Raw genomic sequence first — 24,005 nt, 5'->3', positions numbered from 1 at the left:
ATCATCCATACTCTCAGCGAGAATCAGATACCGGACTATCCATATTCCGAACGAGAATCAATACCAGATCATCCATATTCTCAGCGAGAATCAGATACCGGACTATCAATATTGTGAACTAGAATCAATACCAGATCATCCATACTCTCAGCAAGAATCAGATACCGGACTATCCATATTCTGAACGAGAATCGTTACCAGATCATCCATACTCTCAGCGAGAATCAGATACCGGACTATCAGTATTCTGAACGAGAATCAATACCAGATCATCCATACTCTCAGCGAGAATCAGATACCGAACTTTCATATTCTGAACGAGAATCAATACCAGATCATCCATACTCTCAGCGAGAATCAGATACCGGATTTTCAATATCCTGAACGAGAATCAATACCAGATCATCCATACTCTCAGCGAGAATCAGATACCGGACTATCAATATTCTGAACGAGAATCAATACCAGATCATCCATACTCTCAGCGAGAATCAGATACCGGACTATCAATATTCTGAACGAGAATCAATACCAGATCATCCATGCTCTCAGCGAGAATCAGATACCGAACTTTCATATTCTGCACGAGAATCAATACCAGATCATCCATACTCTCAGCGAGAATCAGATACCGAACTATCCATATTCTGAACGGGAATCAATACCAGATCATCCATACTCTCAGCGAGAATCATTTACCGGACTATCCATATTCCGAACGAGAATCAATACCAGATCATCCATACTCTCAGCGAGAATCAGATACCGAACTATCCATATTCTGAACGGGAATCAATACCAGATCATCCATACTCTCAGCGAGAATCAGTTACCGGACTATCCATATTCCGAACGAGAATCAATACCAGATCATCCATACTCTCAGCGAGAATCAGATACCGGACTATCCATATTCTGAACGGGAATCAATACCAGATCATCCATACTCTCAGCGAGAATCAGATACCGGACTATCCATATTCTGAACGGGAATCAATACCAGATCATCCATACTCTCAGCGAGAATCAGATACCGGACTATCCATATTCTGAACGAGAATCAATACCAGATCATCCATACTCTCAGCGAGAATCAGATACCGGACTATCCATATTCTGAACGGGAATCAATACCAGATCATCCATACTCTCAGCGAGAATCAGATACTGGACTGTCCATACTGTATTTTGCCAGAATAGAGTAACTTACTTCTGAAGACAACGAAATGAGCCCAGAGGTTTTCTTTGTCTCTTTTCTCTTGTCGCCTGAGATTGGAACAGTGCACTCACTATGTCCATTATTTCCCTATTTATTTATTTTATTTATTTATTATTTTGCTAATAATTGTAACATAAAATAAAATATATATAGAAACACTTCAGCTCGCCCCTGAAAGTGTAGAATCGTGGTCAGGGGCGGATTCCTGAATTGAAATTAATAATTATACAATACAAAGTGTCTTATGTCTACTGTGCAATTGTACTCGTAGTACAAAAATTTAAATTTACAATTTTTCAATTTTTATATAATCCATTCATAACTTTTTTAATTTAATACTAGAACTATTAGAATTGACAAGATTAGGATATTTATATATAAATTTGTTATATATTCTTGGGCCTAATTTGCTACTCTGATTAAATTCTGTAACAGTGTTGCATTTTGGTTAAAACAATCTTAAAGAATTCATACCTTTTGTTTCATAACTGTGTGAATACAATTCAAAATTATTTCGATTTTTATGTATAATTTTATTAATACAATGTAATAAATTTGTCTTACGTTCAGTACATTAAAGTCTAGAAACAAATTTTGAGATGGAAAATCAATAGGTTTATGAAGACATATCTTAATTATTTTCTTCTGTAATAAATAAAGTAGATTAAAATTGGATTTAAATGAGCTACCCCATCCTATAATTCCATACATAATTACCAATTGAAATAAAGTTAAATGTATTGTACGTAATAAACTTATTGACAAGTAATTCCTCAATAAAACAAAATAATATACTATTTTACGTAATGTATTACAAAGGTAATTAATGCGTCAGCACCTTCTAGTATGATGGAAACTACAGTTATAGATTCAATTTAAGTCATGTATCGTACACAAATTGACTGCTAATTGGGTTTCTTGTACCTGTGGAATGTAAAGTTTGATTTGATTTCCATAGACACGGAGTTGATGGAAGCTAATTGAACGTTGATCAGTTGCAGGATGCTCGGCGGGGTGGCGGGCCGACATATGAGCACGCGGCGGCGGGGTTCGTCGCCCCTGGTGCGGTTGGGGGTGCCGGGGGAGCAATTGGAGCCCTGGTCGTCGCCGTTGCCCCTCCAGCCGCCGGCGAGTCCCCGATACCGCCGCCGTCGTGCCGTTACCACCTCCGACTTCAAGTCATGCGCCCTTGTGCAGACACGCGTCAAGCTGGGAGACATCATGTAAGTTTGTTTCTATTGTTACGATAATTGGTATGTCAAGGGTGTATGACAATTTTGTGTATTTCTTTTCGACTGGGAGTAGATGACATCGAACATCTGCTTCAATTCTTGCTTCACAGATTTCAGTTATCGTGAAAATCTGAATGTTCACATTGGCAAGACAGTTATTTTGACATTAATGATATCCCATTTGTTACCTATCTATCCTTGACACTGTGATCTATTTTCTTCTGTATGGGATGATAGACATAGGAGAGCGCGACTGAGTTTAATGACGATCTTGGCTGTGTACGAATGTGTTTAATTTAGTTTGAAAATTCAAACTCTAGCTCCAAGAAATAATACACATAGTCGTATACTTAATTAAAGCATTATCACAGTCTACTATATACAGTCGCGAAGCTCAATATGTAGTAAAAATGCAAACATGGTAGTTGCCCACCACTAGGATCGCTACTATCGCCTCATCATCGCAGATCTCTCTCCTAGCAGACGACAAAATATGTTACACTTTCGATGTGTTCTTTTGGAAAAATTAACACCTTCCTTCCATTAATGAAATATTAAATGCATAAAGTTAATTTATTATTTTAATGTAGTATATTAAATTCCACCATAAACTCGAAGATACCTGCAAGAAATAAGTTAATATAATTTTTGTTTGTGCAAAACGAACTGAAATTTACTATAATCGCTTCACTCATTCAAGGATATAGCGATAATTAACTATGAAACGAATAAATATTAATTTGCATTTCCCTTTACAACAATAATAATGGAAATATGAATTAATGGAGTAACTTACGTGTACCGGTACTTGTAGTGTAGGCTTACGTAGTTAACAAAGTGGGATGAGGTTAAGCAATAATAATCACACCAGAATTGGAAATAAAACGTGATCAATAAATTTTATTGTAACAGACTTTTTCTACGTCTCTAGTAAAGCAACAAATAAAAAAACAACAAAATTAACAGCTATAATTAAAAACATATCCTTTGAAGAAAAAAGTAGGCCTAAGCAATAATAACCCCACCAGAATTGAAAATAAAACGTGATCAATAAATTTCATTAAAACAAACTTAATTTTTCTACGTCTTTAGTAAAATAACACATAAAAATAACAACAAAATTAATAGCTACAATTAAAAATATATCCTTTGAAAAAAAAAATTAGACCTAACCTTTATTTCTCTGGAAATTTAGCAGCCTAAGTGACAGAACTTTAACCGGTATCTAATGTCCTTTCGGTTAGACTGAAACATTTCATTGTGAAATTTAAGGATATAATGTATTCTAACAGTCACAAAGAACTTCAAAATTAAGAGTTTTGTTTCTGCACAGCATTCTTGTAGAAACCCAGGAACCTTTCTGAATCTTTCGGAAATCGGACAAAGGATAACTCTGGGCTCTTTCTCTTATTCTTGCTACAATTTATAGCACTACAAACGTCTCCTCCTTGTCCCATATTATTATTCTAATTATTATATTTTAGCCATTAACATTTTCATAATAACCAATACGAACATTTCATAAGCATCAATGTGAAATACGCAACGAGCTAGCACTCGATAGAAATACGACACAGTCCAAAGTCGACCATGGACAGTCTATTGTTTCTAGTTGCTAACCGCTTGGAGCGCTTTATCACGAGATTTGCAAAAAAACACCTCAAGCTTCGCGACTGTATATAGTAGACTGTGGCATTATGCTTGTATTTTAATTCTACTTAACGGAAATATTCATATTCCATTTTTTTTAATATTAGCATTAGCACCATATTATGGAACATTTTTTAGAATATTTCCTACATGAACCTCAAATAATCAACTGCCTCTTTTAAATCCTTGATTTAATACTTAAAAAATTACGATTTTTCTCACAATCTAATATAAAATAAACATATTTCGGCTTAACTTAATCCTTTGTTTTTATATTTCTATTCCTGTGAACCGAAACAGAAACGAGTAGTTTCTTATCATGTAATTTAAGAAATAAAAAAATAATTTTTCTAGCCTTTAATTTTTTTATTCAGCGCGAATGAATAATGTAATTTTTTATGCTTTTGAAAGGTCATCTTTTGACATTCAATATTCGATGCGATATCGTCTACTCGTTTTGCAATAGTATTCCTCGCTAAGCAGATTGACTCGAATTTTTACTATTCTGGAGGGAAAATATTTTTAGTCGTTCTCCTGATACACTTCTTAATGTAGACTCCTAAAGGTAAGCGTTCACTACATCGTATCGCACTCCTCGTACGAATCACATGCAACGGATATTTTAAGTGCAGTGCGTTCACTGTAACGGCTTCACCTCATCGCCTTATCGGATTCCCTATCAGCTGTTTAAAACATGACGTCGTACGATATTGACATTGCTGAAAACAGAGGAGTTTGAGGTTAGGTCTAATAATCATGTGTATTAGCGAATAAGAATTTGTAATTGTTTCATTCTTCATAATTGAAGAAGAATAAACGAAAGAGATATTGATTACATAATATACATGTAAGAAACGACTTTATTACTGCAATGGGAATGCCCCAAATTATATAATTCTTCGCAGTCTTCTATAAGTGGAATAAGTTTTCCGTCTGCCATTTTGGCGAGACACTGAACATGGCAGAACATAATAGTAACAGTTGAGCAATTAAAATTGGTTTATTAAAGAAGGCCATGATCGCACGCATCGCAAAAGTTGCTCCGAGAAACATGGACGGACTTACCGATAGACGATGCGTGCGATACGATGTAGTGAACGCGGTTACATAACAATTACAGCAAAGATAGTCTTTTTCCTAACCCGTGTGATTCGTCCGATGAGTGCGATACGATCTAGCGAACGCTTACCTTAATCCCCATCTTTAAATGGACATCCTAAGGCTACTGTGTGTGATGTTTTAAAAACTAGCCCTGAGAATTGTCTCCGATTACCATCCGTTATTATTATCCTGCAAGTAGACACATCTGATGTTGTAATTCCGTGTGTAGAGTTTATGCGTTAAATCCGTCTCAAGTACAAAATATAAATATCAAAACATACGAGGCGCATCCAGAAAGTAAGTTTCCCGATTTTTTCCCCTTGAAAGTAAACGTAATTAGCCGTGTCAATTGCGCATGCGTAGCAGATCTATGACGCATCAATCATATGCCAGCCGGACAGGTCCCCCCTGGTGCCAGTAGCGTGGCAGCAGTGGTCTGAAATGGAAGCTCTTATTCCTTCTCCCGCCGCCTGCGAGGTTCGGTCGGTGATAAAGTTCTTTAATGCACAAAGCATTGCACCAATTGAAATTCATCGGCAGCTCTGTCAGGTCTATGGGCCGAACATTATGAGTAAGCAGATGGTGCGTCGCTGATGTAGGCAGTTTTCCGAAGGTCGTCAAAGTGTCCATGATGAAGAGCGCAGTGGGCGACCGTCCCTCATCAATGATGATCATGTTGAGCTGGTGCGGCAGTGCATCATGGAGAACCTTCGGAGCTGAGCAGCCATTTTCCGCAGATATCGCGATTCTTGTTGCATGAGATTGTCACTAAGCACCTGCTGTTCAAAAAAGTGTGTGCCAGGTGGGTGTCGAAGAACCTGGCACCCGAACACAAAATGCAACGTTTAGGAGCACTACTGACATTTCTGCAACGGTATCACGATGACGGCGACGAGTTCCTCGACAGGATCGTCACGGGCGATGAGACTTGGATTTCGCACTTCACCCCGGAAACCAAGCAGCAGTCAATGCATTGGCGGCATAGTGGATCTTCGGTCAGAACGAAATTCAAACAGACGCTGTCGGTACGGAAAGTAATGTGCACGGTGTTCTGGAACAGGAAGGGCATTCTGCTCATTGACTTCCTTCCAAGAGGTGAAACAGTGAACGCTGACCGTTACTGTGAAACACTGCGAAAATTGCGACGTGCCATTCAAAACAAGAGGCGTGGAATGCTTATTGCAGGTGTTGTGCTCCTCCATGACAATGCTCGTCCACATACGTCTCGGTGCACAGCAGCTGTTTTGACGGAATTTGGTTGGGAGTTGTTTGATCATCCACCCTACAGTCCTGATCTTGCTCCCAGCGATTTTCACGTTTTCTTGCACCTCAAGAAATTCCTGTCCTCCGGTGAGCGTTTTGGCAACGACGAAGAGCTGAAGACGTCTGTCACACGCTGGTTCCATTCACAGGCGGCAGAGTTCTACGACAGAGGGATACAAAAGTTGATCCCACGATACAAGTGTCTCAATTCTGATGGTGGCTACGTTGAAAGATAGCTGAAACATTGCTGTACCTGTTGCCAATAAATGTTTTCCTGAAAGTGTGTTATTTTTTTTTAATAAATAGGGAAACTTACTTTCTGGATGCGCCTCGTATTATAATCGTTATTTACCTTGGAAAAATTCGTCCCTCAATTGTTCTAATAGAGCAGTTCTTTCTTTGCCTACATTACTTTCATAGTCCGTGGTATGTTTATTGTTATAAAGTTTTTATGTTGAACTACTACTTTCGGAATTTTTGGTAGACCTATAATAATAAGTTTGAGTACCTGAATTTTAACACAGAAATAGTTTCACATTCAGGACCGAAATATTTAATTACTTAGGTAACTCTTGGGAGGGCCATTTCGACTCCATCGGAAGACTGGTGCATGCAATACAATAACTTTTCAGCATAGGCGCTGAAAGTCATGCTGCCGTAACATCATTCGTCCTACAGCTACCGTATGCGTATGCGTCTTTAACACTACTGGATTAAAGGTTTCCGTTATGCTGGTAGAAGTGATAATTACTTCTTTGTTTCCTTACGTCTCCGGAGTGAGTTGGAGTTGAATGAATTTCTTTTCAAGTCATATATACGTAAGTGGAAACTATAAAAACTTTTTTGCAAGCTTCAACACTTGGGATTTAATTTTCATTAAATAATTTAATGTTCACACTGACATCGTTACTACGGCTATACGTGTTAAATACTGTTCATTTTCTTTACACAAAAGGGAGAACAGAAGGTTAACACCGTAAACTGGAATAAGTGTGCTTTACTACAGTTTTTAATTAGGAAAGTTGTCGAGATCCTAAAATGTTGTACACACGCTTTTTGTCGAATATCTACCTGTAAAAAATAATCAGATAATCAGATATTCGCTAAAAGTCTCAGAGATTTTCATTTTCATACAGTACAGTATCGATAATCCGAATACCGAACGGTTAACCGAAAGCGTTCCAGTCGGCAAATTCAAATTTGCGCGCGCGGGCCATGTAGAAGTTCCGCTAGCGCTGTTTGCGAGATTTAGCGGCAAAAAAAATGAGTACCAGCTCTGAAGCGAAGAAAAAATTTAGACTTCTTTTCCTAAACTGTAGGCTACTTTAATGGCCATTTTTAACTTGTCAGACTAGGCTAGTAAGTTTTCTGTGTTATTTGTAAGACGTGGGATACAAAATATACATGTACAGTTTTGTGTTTAATATCAGTGTTTCTTTGTTTCATACTGCTCCTATGACACCGGTACAATTTATTTTCGTAAATGATCGGTTATCCGAAAAATCAGTTATCCGAACACACTCCGTCCTCAATTGTTTCGGATAATCGATGCTCTACTGTATTTTGTACCTCTTATCTCTAATTTGAAGAATCAATATATTTGTGGACTGATACACATGGTTTGTGTGTTTTAATTAATTTTATTTAAAAATGCATCCCATATACAAAAAATCCAAATTTTTGTTCTTTATTGAAACAACGACTAGTAAACCACACTAGCGTGGTTGTGCGAACTAAGCTTGCTAACGTAAAGTGTGTTAACATTGATATTGGTTAAGATAATCACGTTAGCAATTGGAATGTCAAAAAATGAACTTGTGTCAGAATATAGACAAAATGTTACCTTAAATTTTGGAATACCCCAGTATACATATTCTTCATTTTTAACGTATGTTATTTAGAAATTCATGTTATTTTTCATATTCCGAGGAAGATTGTTTCGAATTTGGATAATTATGCATAATATGCCAAAACTGTTTAACCAGTGTCCACAAAAGCCGTAGTCCACGAAATCGTTGACACATTGATATACTATTTAGCTTTCGTTTATTCACATTTGATGATTTTCGTTCTTCCTCGAGCGATGGAAAGGTGTAACGGACGTATAGGTCATTCGTTATCTCGTGAAATCAAATGCTTTCGTGCGCCGTAGCAGATAGAGCGTATTCCGAATCACAGCGCAGAGCAATCTAATGGCATCACGGTGTTCCGAATTTCAGCGATGACGTCATTGATGCTCTAGAGCTGTAACAGGGCTTCCATAAGCGTGCAGCCACTACCTGGCTGTGTCCATCAGTCGCCATCAATGATTCTCATTGGTTCTTATAAAGGGCGGGAATTGGCAGACGAACGACATCTTGCACTGTTGCGTCATGGTTGTGGTTATTTGTGATGAGTAGACAGTGGATGCGGGATGACTTAAGGAAAAGTGAAGTTGTTTTGTAACAGAGTATATGGCACGTGCCGCGTCGTCCTTTTGTGTACCTGGCGAGTACAGCAGCGTACAAAACGAATGAACCCCGATCTGTTCATAGTAACATTGCAACGCAATGTGTGCAGTTGTGTTATCCTGCTCAAGTATTTAGTACGCGTTGAATATGTTGTGCTGATCCATTCATAATGGAAAAACGTTAAATTCGCTCCGAGATACGAAATGCAATTAAGAAGTATGAGAGTGACATTTTATGTATTAACGAAGACAGTATCGTGTGTAATGTATGTAAAATTGAAATAAAAACCAGAACAGCTCAGGCTATAGAGAAGCAATGCAACAGTACATCGCACAGGAAATGCGTTGAAATGAAATCTGAGGAATCATCTACATCATCATCATCATCATCATCATCATTTAGTTGTGTGGGTCTAACGACACGTGCAACATGATGCTCAGTACAAATTTTCCTCTAAAGAAATTGAGTGTTCCCCATTTTAGAGGTTTTCTTCAGAAATTCTCTCGATACAAAAACTGTTTGAGCGATAGTCGAAGACGATTCAGATTCGACAACTTACGAGAATATATCGTCGTTTACTGCAACGCTGGTAATTACATCAATGATGACGAAGACTGAACCTTGCAAGGTATGTACTACAGTACGTTATTTTTCTTTTCCTTCTGACTGTACGGAGATACAGTAGCATTTTGACGTCGTCTGTTTACGTTTAAAACCTGCTGAGCCAATGGTCTGAATGAAAAAATGTAACATATAGTAAATGTGCACCTACATTCAACGATAAGTCATCCCGCATCCACTGTCTAGTGATGAGCACAATGTAAAATCCTTTTCTAGCAAATTCTTTACAATTACATCCTTCACTTTGGCAGGGTTTAGGACTACTCCTGGCAGTTCTATAGCATGTTCATGTCTTGCAGACTTTTTCCTTTTTTTCATCACTGATTTCCCCACACCGATGTATGCAACACAATGAGGTTATCCCCTAACTATCACACTTCCCTGTCCACTTTTACTCATAAGGAATCGTTTCGCAGAGGAGAATTTGAAACGTGACGATGCAAGTTTTTCAGCTTATTTCTCAGCAGTCAATTTCTAATTATTTTCAGAGGAATCTGTCCCTAACTTGAAGACTTTAGCATGTTTGGAATGTAATTCCTCTCTGCTGGATGCTTCCTTATCTACTCTTCCTGATTCATTTTCCGGGAATCTCGATCGCTTTACGTGCATCGAATTCATTTGCCTTTAGCACCAGAGTAATGTTCTCTGTCATCCTCTAAATATTAATAACGAACATGTAGGCTATATTACTAATTCAGTTATCTATCACGTCATAAAGTTTTTTCAAATAAGAATAATTATTGTGATGCATAGTAGACATATACTGTTTTCGCTGTAAGAAAAATCCTAATGTAAACACAAGTACGTTGCTGTCATACCCCTGATTGTCTCCCAGTCGAAACACTCGCACGGAGCAGGAAAATATAGTTCCATATTTGGAAACCATAATTTTGTATTATTTGAAAATAAAAACATTGAATTGTGGTTGTTAAATACGATTAAACATATAACTTCACTTATATGTAAAACGCTATGTAAAAGAAAAGCTACTTTTATATGTTGTTATTTACTATGAACGCGGATGAATACCAAGAGTAATACCGAGGTAGTCTCTTCTTGTAATAAGCTGGCGTCACTCGAGTTCGTAGTTGTTCATATAAGCACGTAGTACTGTAGTATGGTTTCTGCATTCTGGAAGGAATAATTCCTTTGTCCGTTAGTGATTGACCTTACACGTAAGTTTAAAATAATTTAATTGCAGTAATTATAAAGTAAAAATTTTCTAAGCAAACGAATGCATAGTAGTGAGATTAGGTCTACTTGACGAGTAACGGGAAATGTTTAACATGAAACAGAAAGTACAACAGTTGGCGGGACAACGTACTGAGAATCTATGGCGCCAAGCTGCGGCCAAAGAAGTCACACTTCAGTCACGGGCTATTGTTTATATCAGGATTTTTCTTACAGCGAAAAGATTATAGATAGACTAAGAACAGCAGCGGAAAAATGTGACGTCATATCACGTGCCGAAAAGACTCTTATTTACTGGTTGATTGTATTAAGCGAGTTATGGAATGACAAGTACGATGGATAAGGCACGTTACGGAATAACACTACAGTTTTCGTTATAAATTTCTATGGGAAAAAGGAAGTTTTAATACAATTGTTTAAGATAGAATTATTACACAGCTAACAAAGAAAGTCAGGGAACCACTAACATTTTTTTTTTTTTCAAAAAATGAATAAGACAAGTTTTGGAACTCAAATATTAGATTTCATCATTGTATTTACACATAACAATTTCAAAGTGATTATAAATCTATCGAGCGATATACGAATTAATTTTCCGTAGTTCATTTTCACAAGGATATCTGTTCTGTAACAGTCTCAAAATGCACTTTTACGTCCATTTTTATTAATATTTGAGGAGAAAAATTCGCTCCGGCGCCGGGGATCGAACCCGGGTCCTTGGTTCCACGTACCAAGCGCTCTGACCACTGAGCTACGCCGAATTCAATCCACAGCACCGGATCGAACCTTCCTCCATCAGTGTTTCCCTTTGTGGCCTGACTCCAAGTTAGGCATGTATGTTGACGTATATGTCTAGTGTCAACTGCCATTATACTATGAGAGCACTCAGTTGAGTGACTTATTTGGCCGGGATTCCGCAGTTATGATGCAGAGCTGCTAAACAAATGTTTTCTGTTAGTACTACACAACTCTGAATGACGAGCCCTAAAGAGCTCATTTTCATATTCCCACCCAGAAGATTGGCTGTATTCTACCCCCACTCAAACTTCTCAGAGGAGAACGCTACGGTCGCAGACACAAGTGGCCGACGGTAAGTTTCTTTGTGTTTTGATATCTTTAGTTAGCAGGGAATTCGATGAATTTGCTTGAAAACAAATGCGATTACTTTCCAACAGGGAAATATTGTTTTAGTATCTCCAATATTTACGCCAAAAATGTAAATGGTCACTCAGACAAGATCGATGTCATGCTACGATTTCCTTCCTGCAGTAATCTACTTATTTTTCGTTAGCTTTCGTACTCATCGAGCAGGCAGTTGCCCGCAAGCGTATATCATTCATGCAAGAGCGGCTTGAAGGAGTGAAAACAAGTCTCTCGTAAACTACACCATTATACAGGGACATCATTTTATTTTTACTTGCATCTTTATTGTACCTGCATTTCTTAATGTACTTCACTCTCACCCCTTCACTAATGACCTTGCTCCCGTCAGACACACAAACTTACGGCCGCTGTTGCATTCGAAGTCTTCAAGCAGTGAAGTAAACACTGCAGTGTATAGTGTGTTTCATAAATATGATTGCGTTTTCTATAGAAGAAAGAACCCATATTAATAATATCGTACTAAAAAATTATATTCAAGAAACGATAAATTCAATTTCAGAGAATATGCTTCAAAATGTTTTTAATGATATGCGTACTGAATTGAAGCCTGCATTGTAATGAACGGCAACCATTTTCAGCAATTTATTTAAAAATTCAGATTAGCTTATTTTGAATTGAGGTGGCTAGAAGCAAAGGAATGCTAGTGGCATTTGTAATAATATGAGTTAAGTGCATCCAGTTTAAACTAAAGTATCTAAAATTTTAGTGGCAAAGGGATATTTTAATCACATCACACATTAAAATTTAAATAAAAATTTCACCGATTTTACGAAAGCTTAAATATTTAAACTCCATTTTCTCAAAAGTAACTTTAGTGCACTTACAGCCCTTTACTTATGCCCCCCTCAATTTAAATGCACTCTCTATATTGTATGTTAACATCAATAATTAATATGCTAAGTAAAGTAGACATTACATAACGAACATAGCCGCCTGAAAAGTTGAGTTTTTGAAAAAAAAAATGTTACTACTCTACTGTATTTTGATAAATTCCGTAAAAGTGATAATCAAACTGAAAATCGTAATATCGTATTTCCCTACAACGTAAATGGATACACTACTTTTCTCTCCTCCTATACCTAGTAAACTGATTTGTTTACATATTGCACTAGTAACATCAAACTCCTGTAGTGGAAGGGGGCAACAGAGTTTCCGAGTATAGGTAGGTTAATGTTAAAAATGTTGGTAAAAATAAAGTGATGTCCCTGTACTTGCAGTATGCCGTTGTACGAGTATTATGTATAACGTTTGTTTAAGTGGACACTGCTCGAAAGGCATGTCTTTATTTTTGAAAAGGAATGGATCGTGTACTATGACCCAGCTCTGCGATCTTTTACCATCTATTGCGGTGTCTCAATCTTTTTTGAAGTGGGGACCACTTTTTTAAGTCGGAACAGTTCCGCGGACCACTTACTCTTGTTCCCTTCGAAAGCAAATTTAATGATTTTTGTAGCCTATTTTAATACCAGTACACTTATATTTTAAAATAGAATTAATTGATTCGAGTTAATTAAATTAAATAAATTTTATATTAGTATTAGCTAATTAAGCTAATATTAATTGAAGAAAATTCGCTTTTGTCTCTTTAATAATTCAAAGTTATTAGAGTTTGAATAATCTTTTTAATGCCAGTATATTTATATTTTAAAATAGAATTAATTCATTCAAGTTAATTAAATTAAATTAATTTTATATTAGTTTTAGCTAATTAAGCTAATATTTACAGAAGAAAATTCACTTTTGTTTCTTTAATAATTCAGGGTTATTAGAGTTTGGATAATCTTCAACTTATTAAATAAAAAAATAAATAAATGTTGGTACTCATTAATGAGATGGATAAGCCTGCCGATTCTTGCACAGTTGTTCTATATTTGGATGTATCCTGGTAAGTTTAAATCGGAATCGTCAGATACATCGAGTCGATTTCGGTAGCCTACTTTGTTTTTATTAGAGTTCGTGATGAAAACCCTTTCTCACATATATACGTAGAAGCAAAGCACCATTGTACAGTTCACTATATTCTCTTTTCACTTGCGATGGGGCCCAGAAATTAACCATACCTTCCACTTGAAATTTCATTTTAAGTCCGTCTCATTCCAGAGTTCAATTAACTGTTCTCTTTCAATCAATGAAGGTTTGTTAGTTTCAATATCGCAATGAAAGTGATCACGAACCCATGAAAATTCGTCATATTTACTTGGAAAATAAGTTTCAAATTGTGACCTCAGAGCTGTATTATTGGTGTACGACGTACAGTACATGACCATTTCAATGTGCAGACTGGATGTCGGCAAAACTATTAAAGTCATAAATATATGAAAAGGTTCAGTCCTGTGTTATGAATTTGAGTGGTCCTTGGCTAGGTTACAGGCGCAGCGCCAGATGTACAGGGAAACGCCACGTTCACCGTGCTTTAAATCCCTCTTTTGTTGTTGTGAGTAGAGTGGAAAGGCAGTAGACGGATAGTGTAATAAATTTCATAAAATATCAGTACTGGGAGAAAACGTGAAAGGCGATTGTCATGTGCCATTTCCAAACTCTGATATTTTCAGCTATAGAGTGATACGAAATTCGTTTGAATTTTATTTTTTCCTCTGCCTTTTTTGAAGGACCACAAGGGCAGAGCTCGAGGACCACAGGTGGTCCGCGGACCATAGTTTGAGAAACGCTGGCTAGGCGCATTCCCAAATCCACACAGGCCAAGGTTCGATGCGTACCCAGATTTTGAGCAGGCAACCCCCCTCGACCCTATGCCAGCCTACTCCGTGTGACGCCATCCGGCGTTCGGGGAATACTATGGAATGATGACGAAATGGAGAAATGTTGACGAAATATGTATATGTGTAATATGGGGAAACGGGAGAACCCCGAGAAAAATCCCAACTGCTACCTCGTCCGCCATAACTGCCACTATAGACTTTTCAATTAAAAACCCCAGGTTTAACCGAGACTCGAACCCGAACAGCCTGCGTGACAGGTTGAAGGTCTGACCACTCAGCCACATACAAAATTATTATAAAATTCCAATACATTTCATTCTATGTCGCAAAAAACTAACGGAGAATGCTAGAACATAGTATGAATATACAGGGACATCATTTTATTTTTACTAACATTTTTAATATTAACCTGGCTATACCTTTAGAGAACCGGAAACACTGTTCGCTACCCCCTTCCACAACCGGAGTTCGATGATACTGGCGTAAAACACAAACAAATCACTTTACTAGGTAGAGGAGGGAAGAAAAGTATTTCATCCATTTACGTAAACTAGGAAATATCGCGATTTTAAGTTCGATAATTTTCATTAGGTTTTTATTTAATCAAAATGCAGTACTGTATTAAGAATAAGTGTTTTTACTCACGAACTGAGTTATCCATGCGAACGTATTCATTATGCAGTGTATATTATACTGTCTACACCACATTAGCGTACACTATAGAGAATGAAGTTCAATTGAAAAATAATCATAATATGGATATTTAAACACATTTTTGAAAATGGTAGCCGTTCATTCCGATAGCCTACAGGCTTCAGTTCTTTTGTGCATATTACCGCACTATAGACTATTGCACCTAATTCCAATTACCAGTTTCGTCCTTCGTACTAGTAACTCATGTTGAAATAATTCTGTACCTACTCTACAAAAGAGTACCTTATGTACTGTAAATTCAATCTTCACTTCTGCCCGACCCGCACAGATAAAATTACTCAGACATGCTATCTACTGTCCGTCCAAGTGGTTATGCCGCAGGATCGTAGAAAGAAGGGAAATCATGTGGCAGTTAATTACTTAACGAGGCCCTTTTATTTAAGTTATTTTAAACAGTTGTATAATATTACGTAAACGTCCAATTCCTAACAGAAATTAATGTTTTCAGAAAAAAGCTAAGACAGCCCTGCTGTTACAGAGAGGCGTGCAGAAGCAGGTGGGGGAAATCGGGATGCGACGTAGGCAAACGGACAGTAGCTGTGCGAAAATATGATTCAATATTAAAAGTTCTTTCGTCACTGGAAAACGCGAAGATATTTCTGGAACGTACTATACTCAGTAACTCAGTGCTGTTTATTATAAGCGACCTTGATTCTGTCTGGAGAACAGTTGAAACTTCATTAGTAGAAGGGGTGGGAGTGAAGTACATTCAAAAACTCAGGTACAATAAAAATTGAACTAAAATAAAATGATGTCCCTGTACAACTTTGTACGATTTCGTTTTACTTTTGAGCCTGAGGGATGAAAAATTTGTTGTAAAATAACTACAGAAACAGTTGACGTAACTATTTAAAAAAGTATTGAAAATACGATATAATAATAAATATAATTCCTGGAGCTACAGACCTAAAAGGGCTCAGACCGACCAGCCAGCTGCTGTCCTCACGCCTACGATTATCCAACCAGAATGGAGATATCATGTGGTTAGCACGATGATCCCGCCAGCCGTTACAGCTGCCTTTCGTAACCGGATTTCGTTACCTACCGTTGCTCCCCAAGTGCATCACGATGCTAGGTGGGCACTGGTCCCGTACACTGGCCAAAATTTCATGAGAAAATTTCTTTCCCATTAGGATTCAAACCAGCGCGCATTCTATGAACTGAATTAAAAATAGATAAACATTTTTTGTTAGAAATTCCAAAAACAAAAGTAATAATAGGTTCATTATTCTATGAAATCAAACAAATTCCTTAAGTGAAATCTCACAAAATAAAAACAATTCAATTAAATTTAGAAAACAAATACATGAAAATGAAACAATGTAAGACCAGTTTAAATAGCATACCATGTTATAAACGATAAGTGGGAGATTTCGGAGGTTAAAATTAATATGACAAATATGTAAGGTCAATTTTTTATAATAAGAGCTTCGAGTTTTCGCCGGACCTTGGAATGTACGAGAAATTTTTCCATCTGACCCAGTTGTTTTCATTAGCCAACTATAACTTTTCAGGTCTATTACTGTATAACCCTCATGTCAGAACCTTTAAGTTCCGAAACCTTATAGATAATAAACCCCACCATAAGGTGGAAGATTTGAAATATTTATTCTGAACACAATGGTAGTGAAAGTCTAAAATCTCAGACATTTTTTCAACTTATTTTCTTTTCTTCTTTCGGGGGTCAGGTAACAAAACATGATCAGTGTGAGCATAACATGGCAGTCTTACCATCGGTAATACAAATTCTGACGTTAGACATCTCATTTTCTTATCAGTCATCAGTAGAGATGAAAATTTCATGCACTATAAAATCCACAAAATATGCATGCATCCATACACTATCAAACTATGAAACATGCACGATCAAGTGAAAAATAGATTAAAATATGCAGTTTCCTTTTTGTTACAATTTTCTTATTTTTCTTCACATTTTTTTGCACAGTTAACAACTAACAAAATTTCTATATTAGTTTCTGTGAGGTTCCTGTGCTTGTCAGTCAATATGTTTTTGTAGGCAGAGAATGACCTTTCACATCGTAAGAAGTTATGGATGCAAACTTGAACATATTTGTGACAGTGTCTTCATTCAAGTTTTCGCCACAAATAACCTTTTTCCCTAAACAAAAGAAACCGTAGTCGAGTTTGCATTTATGACCTTGTTCAGTTTATTTTCTGCCGGTAAACCCAGTTCCCCACGGACATAACTGAGGGATCTACGAAATTCTTTGTAGATTCTTTCCTTTTTTGCATTCTTGCAATATGTGAAACAAATGTGACATGCTGGTCGACTTGAAATTATTTAGTACATTTTATCTGAAATTATAATAGACCTTACGGCTACCTAGATACGATTTTAAAACAGGCATAGTAATGTAATTAATTAATTTAAAGAAGTTTTGTAATTTTTATAAAGAACAACTGTCATAGAAAATATTGAGAAACAGAATAGCAATGCTTACCTCTTTACTGCAACAATCGCAGAACACAACCCCATCTAATCAAATAAAATCCTTTCCATTAATCCACTGTGGAAAGAGTACACTTTTGGAACCTTTAATTGGAGGCATATTAGAACCATATTAACATACACAAACAGAATAAACAACACATTAACCACTTACGAGTTTCACACACTGCAAAGACAGTTTAGTGAATGATTCCAATTTTAGAAGAATCTAAATTGCTACTAGTACTGGAAAAGAGGGAGAATTTACAACCTCCCTGAAAGAGAGTGCTTTTGACCTAAATTATTTGTCGGCAGTTTCCTTGAACCCTCTGTATTTCCTCTCTCTCAAAGTATTCAAATTAATAAATCCATTTATGACATGCAGTCTATAGAGGGTCGTCGGTAAAATGAAGAAGTGAACTTCCGTCCAGGGAAAGATCCTCTAACATCTTATTGTGAAAACTTAACATTTTATTTCATTTTTCTGTTATTTAGTTTTTTTTTTCTTTTCCTTCAATCCTGATTGTGAAGCTAAAATAAGGGACATAAGCTAAAATTTGCTTAAATATGCATTATGCTGTTTTTATCTCCAAAAAGGCCAAAACATGCAAATATTCCTGGAAAAAGTACACATATTTGGAACCAGAAAGTAATGAAATGGATAAGTACCAGGTTTGAGTTATGGTCAATGTTCCTATAAAAATATGCATTTGCATGGAATTCTCGTCTCTAGTCATCAGTATGGATTTTCCCCTACTGGTTGCCCATATGTATTCAGAATACTGCCAGTGTTATTGATTTTGTGAGGCAGCTTAAGACCGATTCCCAGATTTTAACTGACATGCATGGTGAAAGGTGGCTTAATGGAGATGGACATGATTTCCATAACTTGGCACATCGTCTTTCAATATATTTCATTTCTTCCTGTTTTTCGCTTCATGTAGCTATTGGCATCCTACAATTTTACATGTATGTATGTTTGGTCAGCAGTCCGAAGACTGGTTAGACCAACCTCGTGATATCAATAAAGCATCACTCATGGGGCAACTAAGCCAAGAAAAATGGATAGAGAGGTCAGTTCCTTTCCCTCCATACATCGCTGACCAGTAACATTGTTCACTAATCACGAGATGGATGCAAAATGTTATTTTTCTTCCTCTGACACGTATCGTCAAGTGAGATGTAAACCTTCATGAAGGAGTCCAATGGTATCAGAGTCCCTTCTGTCTCTTCACCCCTATCCCCGGACCCCATATTGTGATTGTTTTTTAATTTGTAACTCGTTAGTCACTTGATGAGCACGTTTCCCTATGAACCCTGTTCCCGTCCTACCTTTATATTGTTAATCCCATCTCTTACTGAGATGGTGTGTGATGTTTCTTTACATTTTCTGTCACATTTTCGGCACTTTCTTTCCTTCCATTAGAGACCACGTTTGAAATCCTTACAACCTAATGGAAATACACAACTGAGTTGTCGGGTTTTGTTTTTAGATGTAACAATTTGTCCAACAGACGCCAAAACTTGTTCCACACCAATCTATTCTCCTCTCTGTGTATTTTTATTTATGATTTCCATAGGGATTCAATTGGTAAAAGTGTGAAACTTAATTAACTTAATGTACAAAAGATGGTACCAGTATATCTACGACAGAGTTCGCGAATCCCTATTATTGTGAACACAGAATACGTACTTGTAGCACCTTATACCTTATCAGTGGCGGCTCGTGATATTTGATGTTGGGGGTTCACATATTGAATATCGGTACTCATAAATAAGTCACGACATTAATTATTTATAGCATTACTGTTTTCGTGTACTTGAACGCGTTCTCAGAAAAAATAAGCATACAATCAAACTGTAAGAATCAAATACTCACCTCACCCAGTAATTCGGAAGAGGATGGTGTTGCTGTTGAATGTTTGTAGTGAAAATCCATCCTTCTCTACTTTTTTGTTGAAAATATGTTGATCACTCTCTCTTGAAATCCACACATTCCGTAACCATGGAGTTTTCAATGGATAGCATTGCTAAAGCCGTTAGACGTTCTTCCTCCATCGTACTTTGAAGGAACGTTTTCACCCTAGTTTGATTGTGTAACGTTTTATTAGCACTTCTTAATTTAGAGCGGAACGGGGGGCATTGTTAAGTACATAGAATGTTATACAGAACTCTGTTATTTAACAAACACACCTTGAACTATATAAAACTCCTGATATCAGTGATAAAACGCAGAATATGTACGGACACGCTGACTTTACCCGCTCTGCACAGCAACACTCCACGATACGAACAGTTCAAGACCGCGCTTTCGAATGCGCCCTGTAATCAGCATTAGGTGATTCATAGCAGCCCTGTAGCGAGCATGGCGGCACGAGGACCGAATATCGTTCTCTGCGCAGCTTTCTTTACGCTTCCTCTAGTGTGAGTAACAGAGAAGGACAGTGTTGGTACCACAGCTTTCATTGGCGACAACAGCGTTTTTTTCAACACACTTTTCCTCTACTTCTTAGCTTGTTCCCACTGCCGCAGGCTGTTTTAAAAGGTCTAGTTGGTTCACGTCTGAGAATGAACCCCCAGATGCAACTATTTCGCCCGAGTTTACAGGCTATAACTCACTTATGCTCTAACCAAAAGAATCCGAACATCGAGCAGTTTCTTTCTATAGTTACTCTTAATTATGAAGAGAATGAGTGACTTCAAGAGAGAGGGGGTTCAGTGAACCAGTGAACCTAAAGACGAGCCGCGCCTGTACGTTACACACAGTCATCTTCAAAGTACAGGTATGGTGTGCTTTTGCCAACGTTGGAGGGGACATTTCTGAGAGAGACTCTTTTAGATTTACCGGAGAGTTTTTGCAGTTGTGTTAGGTTCAGTGTTTTGGTGAGAACGTATCTCCATAAAACCGATCTTCCGCATGTATAAATAGGAAAATAATGTCCAAAATGTTTAATAGTGAAGTAGTAGCTAGTGAAATTAAGATGCTGTGATATTATGTCTTGCCTAATTTTTGGCCAAAGTTTATATTTTTATCCTTTTAAAATGCTGATATAATAGACTTACACCTACTTAGCACCACACCCTTCATGTAAAGTATCGCTGTTCTTAAATCCACGCTCGTATATTAACATTTTGTCATCGACAAGATTTATATTAGTGACATTACTTATAGTTGCAATTAATTTTTAAATGAAATTCACCGTAGCGTTTTACAGTCACCTGTCAAAGTAATTGTTACGAAGGAATAAACGAAATCAAGATATATTATTTGTACACTATGGACCGACAAGTCCAGAAATATTGATAAATCTAGAACAAGATACGAGGGTCTTACAAAATGTAATACCTCACATTTTTTCTCAGCCTTTAACAAAGGAAATTGCACTATTGAGGACTTAAAATTTTATGTTTCTCCCGCTCATATACCGAGTTGCAAGTCATTTCGACAGATGGCAGAGCTGTGGTGAAATGTTAAATTGGAATCTGTTGCAGACTCCAGTTATAATCAGCGAGCAGTAATTGAATTATTTTTCTCGAAAACGAAAGTGTGGTGAACATCTATGCAACGTATGGTAGCCGTGCAGTTGATAGGAGCACTATTGTGCGATGGACTCAGAGAGTTTTGGTATCAGGAAGTGCACAAACCGAATTCCAAAACTGACGCCCTATCATAGTCAACACTCCAGACATAATGAATCGTGAGGATGTCATTATTTGTGCGGATCGACGCGTCACCATTCGACAAATGGCTCTACAACTGTCGATAAGCATTGGAAGTGTTTGTTCAGTTATAGAGGCTTTCGAATATTCAAACGTCTGCTCAAAATGGGTTCCATGAAGTCTCACCGTAGTCCACAAAATGCAGAGGAAAACCATTTCCTCTGGATTGTTAAAGGGCTTTGACGCCGAAGGAGAAGCCTTTTTGTCCCATATCGTTACAGGTGATGATACTTGGATGTATAATTTTGAGACGGAGACAAAAAGTCAATCAATGGAATGGTATCATCCTCAATCGTCCAGAAAGAAGAAATTCAAGACAGCCCCTATGCAGGAAAGTCATGGTTACTGTCTTTTGGCATTGTGAAGGAGTCTTCTTGTGGATGTGATGCCAAGAGGAGCAACCATTAACTCAGAGGCGTACATCAACAAGCTCAACAAACGTTTCCGGCGAGTTCGGCCTGGCAAGGATTCAACATAAATGTTGCGATAGCATACAAGTCACGCCATCAAACCCGGGAACACGTCACCAAAATGGGTTGGACCGTGCTGCCGCATTCTTCCCTACAGCTCAGATCTGTCACCACCACTATGTTTGGGTCTCTTAAAGATGTTTTGCTTTGAACTTATTTAGAAAGTGGCAACAGCGTAATTGATGCAGTAAGTAAGTGGCTTCGCACACAGGACAAGAGCTGGTACCGGCAAGAAATATAATATAATGCAGCCGTTCCACGTTGGCGTAAAACCGTGCAAAATGATGGAGGGTTTGTAGAAAAATAGTACTGGTAGGTAAAGAAGAAATATTAATTTACATTGCCCCCAAACTGCAACAATTTTCATTAAATATATTGTAAGAAAAATGTGTGGCATTACTTTTTAAACGACTGCGACTTTCGTATAAAGATTGTTCCTCTTGAGAACTAACGATGCCAAATTCCAAAATTTTGATGTGAAAGAAGGAGAATTAATGCATATTTCGATCGCAATGAGAGGAAATCCAGAATTTAACTCATTACCTTGTGGTTAGGGAGGAAGCCTGCTGTTGTCCCATAAAGCTATTTCTCTTGTAGCCATGTAAATAAGTAATATATAGCGTAGAAGCAGAGTGCAGGAAGATTATCAGCATTAATAAAGACTGAATACAGGGGTTTAGTGCGGTGTAAAGGAGAGTGGGGAATAGTCGTTCTTACCACACGCTTCGCTTATGATATCCCATTCTCCAAGACAGAATTTTGTTGGCCAAGAGACAGTGCTAGAAATACATTTACCAGGTGTACAAACCTTGTAACGAGGCACGCAGTAGCTTAGTGGTTAAGACGCTAAGTTTCAGGTCGAGGTTCGATTCCCGATTCCCTGATACTTGTGACTCCATTAAGTTCCTGGAGTAGAGTCAGCCTGTAATAGAAATTAATATCCCTATTGTTACTAACGCCGATTGCCTGCCAATGTGGAACTCTTAACCTGCAACATTACTGTTGGTGTCCACAACCTGTAATATGCATAAATAGTTTACCTTTTTACCTACGTTACTTATGTTTTCAGGTATAATACTGAATAAATCTTCTCGGGTTCTCAGCCAGGTGAGTTGGAGATTAGCTTCCAAGCTTTCGACGGCTAGCTCTGCCATCTTCTTCAGGGACGAAGTGATGTGGGACGAAAATCGAAAAATCGAAGAGAATTGGGAGGACAAATTTAAAAGGTACGCAAAACGCGTCCTTGCAAGAGGTTGGGGGCTGTACAAAACTAAATATGTGAGCTCCAAGCTTGTTGGCCACTAGTCTCACTCCGGGTTACGCTGCTCCACTGAAGGAGCGTTCGAGTTGTAAAACTTACATATTTTGCATTAGTGTTACTGCTTAATCGAACGGCAATAAAGGCATTTGTTTTGTTTCTTATCCCACCTGAAGGTTTACTTGTTGGTAACTTTTAATCACATTTTCTCGAAAGTAACGTAAGTGCACTTACACTCCTTTGCTTCTGACCGCCACATTTGAGAATTTTTTTTTCTGGAAAAATTATTAACTTTCTACCAACCTGATACTATAGTTTTTTATTACATACAACATGAGCTATTCGCTCTGAAACTGTGCAAAACTATTTCACTTCCACCCTGTATATTATGTAGATTACTTAAATTTTAAAGCATAAACATTTTAACAGTTGAGCTATACAGATTACTATTCAATTTACAGCATATATTACAATTCATCAGTTGAGCTATACAAAAATATAAGTGACATCAAAAACTTTTTCCTTGCATTTTTAACTATGTCCAGATTGTACTTATGCAGTATAAAATATTACCATGGCAACTACAACTTACGATTAAGCAAAGCCTGCATGGTATATTAAAAAAAACAAGGTGCAATAAAAATGTAAGGAAAAAGTTTTTGATATCACTTTACAATACACAGTAAGCAGACTAATTCAATTTGCAAACATATTTTAGTTCACACTATAGAAAAATGTACAATATACACATTGGCGATGCGTCCTATGCGTTCAGTGGTTCTG

General features: G+C 37.3%; 1 non-coding gene across 1 annotated transcript; it reads right to left on the bottom strand.

The window, feature by feature from the left end:
* Positions 1 to 11,415: 11,415 nt before the first annotated feature.
* Positions 11,416 to 11,488, bottom strand: TRNAH-GUG (transfer RNA histidin (anticodon GUG)). The gene has a single exon. It is a non-coding gene; the product is annotated as a tRNA-His (tRNA).
* Between the last annotated feature and the right edge of the window lie 12,517 nt (positions 11,489 to 24,005).

The sequence above is a fragment of the Periplaneta americana genome, chromosome 8 (assembly GCF_040183065.1).
Source record: "Periplaneta americana isolate PAMFEO1 chromosome 8, P.americana_PAMFEO1_priV1, whole genome shotgun sequence".
NCBI lineage: Eukaryota > Metazoa > Arthropoda > Insecta > Blattodea > Blattidae > Periplaneta > Periplaneta americana.
Note: the sequence above shows the minus strand (reverse complement) of the source record. Positions and strands in the feature narration are given on the sequence as shown.